The following is a 9065-nucleotide window of genomic DNA, read 5'->3' as shown; positions in this document are numbered from 1 at the left end:
ATCTATTGTCTATATTTTATACCACTATCTATTATATCTTTTATGTCTATATTTTATAGCTTAATCTATTACATCTATTAGGTCTATATTTTATACCCCTATCAATTACATCTATTATGTCTATATTTTATACCTCTATCTGGCATATCTATTATGTCTATATTTTATACTTCTATCTAGTATATCTATTATATCTATTTTGTCTACATTTTAGTCGTCTTACTGTTATATCTATTATGCCTAATTTTATACGTCTATCTATTATATTTATTATGTCTATATTTTATACCTCTATCCATTATATCTATTATATCAATTATGTCTATATTTTATACCTCTATTTATTATATCTATTTTGTCTATGTTTTAAAACTACATATTATCTCTATTATATCTATATTTTAACCTATGTCTATTATGTATTTATTTTATACCTATATCCATTACATCTGTTATGTCTTTATTTTATGCCTATATCTATTATGTCTATATTTTATACCTATATCTATTATATCTACTATGACTATATTTTGTATCTCTATCTATTATATCAATATTTTATACCTATATCTATGATGTCTATATTTAATACGTATATCTATTATATCTATTATGTCTATATTTTATACCTATACATATTCTATCTATTATGTCTATAATTTATACCTATATCTATTCGATCTATTATGTCTGTATCTATTATATCTATTATGTCTATCTTTTATACCTATATCTATTATATCTATTGTATATATTTTATAACAATATCTATTATATCTATTTTGTCTATATTTTATACCTCTATCTATTATATCTCTTATGTCTATATTTTATATCGCAATCTATTATATCTATATTTTATAACTGTATCTATTATATGTATTATGTCTATCTTTTATACCTATATCTATTAGATCTATTATGTCTGTATCTATTATATATAATATGTCTATCTTTTATACCTATATCTATTTTATCTATTGTATATATTTTATAACAATATCTATTATATCTATTTTGTCTATATTTTATACCTCTGTCTATTATATCTCTTATGTCCATATTTTATATATCAATCTATTATATCTGTATTTTATAACTTTATCTATTATATGTATTATGTCTATATTTTATACCTATATCTATTATATCTGTCTATATCTATTATACATATTATGCCTATATTTTATACGTATATCTATATCTATTATGTCTATATATTATACCTCTCTTATATTTATTATGTCTATATTTTATTCCTATATCTATTATAACGATTAGATCTATATTTTATACCTATATCTAATATGTCTATATTTAATACCTATATCTTTTATATCTAGTATGTCTATATTTTATAAGTATATCTATTATATCTATTATGTTTATATTTTATACGTATATCTATTATATCTATTATGTCTATATTTTATACCTAAACCTACTACATCTATTATGTGTATATTTTATAACTATATCTATTATATCTATTATGTCTATATTTTATACCTATATCTATTATATCTATTATGTCTATATTGTATACCTATATCTATTGTATCTATTATGTCTATATTTTATAACTATATCTTTCATATCTATTATTTTTGAATTTTATACCTGTATCTATTATATCTATATTTTCTACCTATATCTATTATATCTATATTTTATACCTATATCTATGTTATCTACTTATATCTATATTTTATACCTATATATTTTATACCTATTATATCTATATTTTATACATATATCTATTATGTCCATATTTTATACATTTTTTTATTATATCTATGATGTCTATATTTCATACCTATACCTATTATTTCTATGTTTTATACCTATATCTATTATGTCTATATTTTATGCCTATATCTATTATATCCATTTTGTCTATGTTTCATACCTATATCTATTATATCTATTATATCTATATTTTATACCTATGTCTATTATAACAATATTTTATACCTATATTTCTTATATCTATATTTAATACCTATAACTATTATATCTATTAGATTTGTATTTTATAATTATATCCATTATTTCAATATTTTATACCTATATCTATTATATATATCTATATTTTATGACAATATCAATTATATCCATATTTTATACGTATATCTATTATATCTATTACATCTATATTTTATACCTATATCTATTATATCTATATTTTCTACCTTTATCGATTATATTTCTTAGGTCTATATTTTATACCTATATCTATTATATCTCTTATGTCTATATTTTATATCTTTATCTCTTTTCTCTATTATGCTTATATTGTACACCTATATCTGTTATGTCTATATTTTATACCTACATCGATTATAACTATATTTTACGCCTGTATTTCTTATATCCATATTAAATACCTACATCTATTATATCTATTAGATTTACATTTTATAATTATATCTATTATATCTATATTTTATACCTATGTCTATTATATCTATTATATGTATATTTTATGACTATATCAATTATATATATATTTTATACGTATATCTATTATATCCATTATGACTATATTTTATACCTATATCTATTATATCTATTAGGTCTATATTTTATACCTATGTCTATTATATCCATTATGTCTATATTGTATACCTATATCTATTGTATGTATTGTGTCTATATTTTATAACTATACTATACCTATTATGTCTATACTTTATACCTATATATATTATGTCTATATTTTATACCTATATCTATTATATCTATCATGTCTGTATTTTATACCTATATTTATTATATCTATTGTGTCTATATTTTTTACCTATATCTATTATATCTCTTATGTCTATATTTTAACTATAGCGGTTGTATCTATTATGTCTATATTTGATTCCAATATCCATTATATCTATTATGTCTATATCTATTATATCGATTATGTCTATATTTCATACCTATATCTATTATATCTATTATGTCTATATTTTATACCTATGTCTATTATATCTATTATGTCTATATTTTATACCTATATCTCTTATGTCTATGTTTTATACCTATATCTATTATAACGATTATGTCTATATTTTAGAAATATATCTGTTATATCTATTCTGTCTCTATTTTACACCGATATCTATTGTGTCTATATTTTATAACTATATCTATTATATCTATTATGTCTATATGTTATACCTTTACCTATTTTATCTATATTTTATAACTGTATCTATTGTATGCATTATGTCAAAATTTTATACCTATATCTATTATATCTCTCTATAACTATTGTATCTATTATATCTATATTTTATACGTATATGCATAACTATTATGTCTTTATTTTATACCTCTCTTATGTCTATTATATCTAAATTTTATACCTGTATCTATTATATCTATTTTTTATACGTATATCTATTATATCTATCATATCTATATTTTATACCTGTATATATTATATCTTATATGTCTATATTTTATACCTATATCTATTATATCTATTATGTCTATATTGTATACCTATATCTATTATATCTATTATGTCTGTATTGTATATCTATATCTATTATATCTATTATGTCTGTATTTTATACCTAAATCTATTATACCTATTATGTCTATAATTTATATATATATATTGTATCTATGATGTCTATATTTTATACCTACATCTATTATATCTATTATGTCTATATTTTATACCTATACCTGTTATATCGATTATGTCTGTATTTTATACCAATATGTCCTATATCTATTATGTCTATATCTATTGTATCTATTATGTCTGTATTTTATACCTATATCTATAATATCTATTATGTCTATATTTTATACCCTTATCTATTATATTTATTATTTGTATATTTTATGCCTATATCTATTATATCCAATCTATCTATATTTTTTACCTTTATCTGTTATATCTATTATGTCTATATTTTGTACCTATATCTATTATGTCTATTATGTCTATATTGTATAACTATATTTATTATATCTATTATGTTTATATTTTATAACTATATCTATTATATCTATTATGTCTATATTTTATACCTCTATTATATCCATTATATCTATTGTTTTATTACTATATCTATTATAACTATATTTTATACCTATATTTCTTATATCTGTATTTAATACCTATATCTATTATATCTATTAGATTTATATTTTATAATCATTTCTATTATATCTATATTTTATTCCTATATCTTTTATATCTATTATATCTATATTTTATGACTATATCAAATATATCTGTATTTTATACGTATATCTATTATATATATTATATCCATATTTTATACCTATATCTAGTACATCTATATTTTATACCTTTATCTATCATATCTATATTTTATAAATAAGTCTATTACGTCTATATTTTATACCTAAATCTAATATATCTATTATGACTTTATTTTATACCTATACCTATTATATGTATTATGTCTGTATTTTATACCTATATCTCTTATATCTATTATGTCTATGTTTTATACCTCTATTATATCTATTATGTCTATATTTTATACCTATATCTATCAATTATGTCAATATTTTATACCTATATCTATTATATCTATTATGTCTATATTTTATACCTATATCTATTATGTCTATATTTAATACCTATATTATATCTATTATGTCTATATTTTATACCTATATGTATTGTGTCTATATTTTATACCTATATCTATTATATCTATATTTGATACCTTTATCTATTATATCTATTATGTCTGCATTTTGTACCTATGTCTATTATATCTATTTTGTCTACATTTTATACCTATATCTATCAAATCTATAATAGCTCTATTTTATTCCTATATTTGTTATAACTATTATGTCTATATTTTATACCCATATATATTATATCTATTATGTCTATATTTTATACCTATATCTATTATATGTATTATGTCTGTATATTATACCTGTATCTATTATGTGTGTATTTTATACCTGTATCGATTATATGAATTATGTCTATATTTTATAAATGTATCGATTATATGTATTATGTCTCCTTTTTATAACTATATCTATTATATCTGTTATGTCTATATTTTATACCTCTATCTATTGTATCTATTATGTCCATATTTTATAGCTATGTCTATTATATCTATTATGTCTCTATTTCATACCTATATCTATCAAATCTATTATGTCTCTATGTTATACCTATATTTGTTATATCTATTATGTTTATATTTTATACCCATATCTATTATGTCTATATTTTATACCTATATCTATTATATGTATTATGTCTTTATTTTATACCTGTATCTATTATGTCTATATTTTATACCTGTATCGATTATATGTATTATGTCTATATTTTATAAATGTATCAATTATATGTATTATGTCTCCATTTTATACCTATATCTATTATATCTATTATGTCTATATTTTATACCTATATCTATTGTATCTATTATGTCCATATTTTATAGCTATGTCTATTTTATCTATTATATCCCTATTTCATACCTATATCTATCAAATCTATTATGTCTCCTTGTTATACCTATATTTGTTATATCTATTATGTTTCTACTTAATACCATATCTATTAGGTCTATATTTTATACCTATATCTATTATATCTATTATTTCTATGTTTTATACCTATATCAATTATAACTATTATGTCTATAATTTATATCTATATCTATTATATCTATTATGTATATATTTCATACCTTCATCTATTATATCCATTATGTCTATATTTTATACCTATATATTTTGTATATTATGTCTGTATTTTATACCTATATCTATTATAACTATTATGTCTATATGTATCCCTCTATCTATTATACCTATTATGTCTATATTTTATAACTATGAGTTATATCTATTACGTCTATATTTTCTACCTATATCTATTATGTCTATTATGTCTATATTTTATACCTATATCTATTATGTCTATATTTTATACTTATATCTATTTTGTCTATATTTTATACCTATATCTATTTCGTCTCTATTTAATACCTATATCCATTATATCTATTATGTCTATATATTATACCTATATCTATTTTATATATTATGTCTATATTTTATTCCTATATCTATTATATCTATGATATCTATATTTTATAAATATATCTATATTTATTATATCTATATTTTATACCTATACCTATTATAGCTATATTTTATTCCTATATCTATTATATCTATTATGACTATATTTTATACCTATATATATTATATCTATTATGTCTATATTATATACCTATATCTATTATACCTATTATGTCTGTATTTTATACCTATAACAATTTTATCTATATTTTATACCTTTATCTATTGTATTTGTTATATTTTTGTTTTATAACTATATCTATTATATCTATATTTTATACTTGTATCTATTATAACTATTATATCTATATTTTATACCTATATCTATTATATCTATATTTTATCCCTATATCTATTATATCTATATTTTACACGTATATCTATTTTATCTATATTTTATACCTATATCTATTATATCTATTATGTCTATATTTTATAAATATATCTATTATATATTATGTCTATATTTTATATCTATATGTATATCTATGATGTCTATATTTTATACGTGAATCTATTATAACTATTATGTCTAGATTTTATACCGATAACTATTATATCTATTAAGTCTACATTTTCTACCTATATCTATGATATCTATTAAGTCTATATTTTATACTTATATATATTATATCTATCATGTCTATATTTTATACCTATGTCTATTATAACTATTATGTCCTATTTTATAACTATATCTCTTATATCTATTATGTATATATTTTATAACTATAACTATTACGTGTATATCTTATACCTATATCTATTATATCTATTAAGTCTACATTTTATACCTATATCTACTGTATCTATTATGTGTATATTTTATACCTATATCTACTATATCTATTATGTCTGTATTTTATAACTATATCTATTCTGCCTCTATTTTATACCTATATCTCTTATATCTATTATGTCTATATTTATGCATACATCGATTATATGTATTATGTCTATATTTTATACCTATGTCTATTATATCTTTATGTCTATATTTTATACCTATATATATTATGTCTATATTTTATACCTCTATCTATTATGTCTATATTTTATACATATATCTATTATGTCTATATTTATTACCTATATCTATTATATCTATTATGTCTATATTTTATACCTATATCTATTATATCTATATTTCATACCTGTTTATATTATAAGTATTTTTTATACCTATACCTATTGTATCTCTATTTTACACCTATATCTGTTATATCTATTATGTTTATTTTTTATAATTATATCTCTGATATCTATATTTTCTTCCTGTATCTATTATATCTATTATATCTATATTTTATACCTATATCTATTATATCTATATTTTATACCTACATCTATTATATCCATTATGTCTACATTTTACATCTATATCTATTATATCTGTATTTTATACCTGTATTTATTATGTCTATTATGTCTATATTTTATACCTATATCTATTATATCTATTATGTGTCTATTTTATACCTATATGTATTACATCTATTATGTCTATATTTTATACCTATATCTATTATATCTATTATGTCTATATTTTATACCTATGCCTATTATATCTATATTTTATGCCTATATCCATTATATCCATTTTTTATACCTACATCGATTATATCTATTATGTCTATATTTTATACCTATATCTGTCTATATTTTATACCTATATCTATTACAACTCTTATCTATATATTGTATAACTCTATCTGTTGTATCTATTCTGTCTATATTTTATACCTATATCTATTAAGTCTATATTTTATGCCTATATCTATTATATATATTATGTCTGTATTTTTTACCTATATCTATTGTGTCTATATTTTATACCTATATCTATTATATCTGTCTATAATTTATACCTATATCTATTATATCTACTATGTCTATATTTTATACCTATATCTCTTATGTCTGTATTTTTAACCTATATCTATTATAACGATTATGTCTATATTTTAGAAATATATCTGTAATATCTATTCTGTCCATATTTTATATCTATATTTATTATGTCTATTATGTCCATATTTTATTCGTATATCTATTATATCTATTATGTCTATATTTTGTACCTTTATCTATTATAACTATTATGTGTATATTTCATACGTATAACTATTATATCAATTATGTCTATATTTTATAACGAAATCTATTATATTTATTCTGTCTACTTTTTATACCTATGTCTATTATATCTGTTATGTCCATATTTTATACCTATATCTATTATATCTATTATATCTATATTTTATACACATATCTATTATTTCTATTATGTCTAAATTTTATACCTTTATCTCTTATAGCTATTAGGTCTATATTTTATACCTATACCTATTGTAACTTCTATGTCTATATTTTATACCTATATTTATTATATCTATTATGTCTATATTTTATATCTATATCTTTTATATCTATTTTGTGTATATTTTATACCTATATCTATTGTATCTATTATGTCTATATCTTATCCTTATATCTATTATATCTATTATGTCTATTTTTCATAGCTATAACTATTATGTCTATGTTGTATACCTATATCTATTATGTCTATATTTTATGCCTATATCTATTATATCTATTATATCTATATTTTATACCTATATCTATTATGTCTATCCTTTATACCTATATCTATTATGTCTATATTTTATACCTATATCGATTATATGTATTATGTCTATTCTTTATACCTATATCTATTATATCTATTATGTCTATATTTTATACCTATATTTATTATGTCTATTTTTTATTCTTATATCTGTTATATCTATTATGTCTATATTTCATACTTATATGTATTTTATCTTTTATTACTATATTTTATACCTATAAATATTATTTCTATTATGTATATATTTTATACCTATATCTATTATATACATTATGTGTATATTTTATACCTATATCTATTATATCTATTACGTCTATATTTT

This window comes from Rhinopithecus roxellana, unplaced genomic scaffold, assembly GCF_007565055.1.
Source record: "Rhinopithecus roxellana isolate Shanxi Qingling unplaced genomic scaffold, ASM756505v1 contig3040, whole genome shotgun sequence".
NCBI lineage: Eukaryota > Metazoa > Chordata > Mammalia > Primates > Cercopithecidae > Rhinopithecus > Rhinopithecus roxellana.
This window is presented reverse-complemented; position numbering follows the sequence as displayed.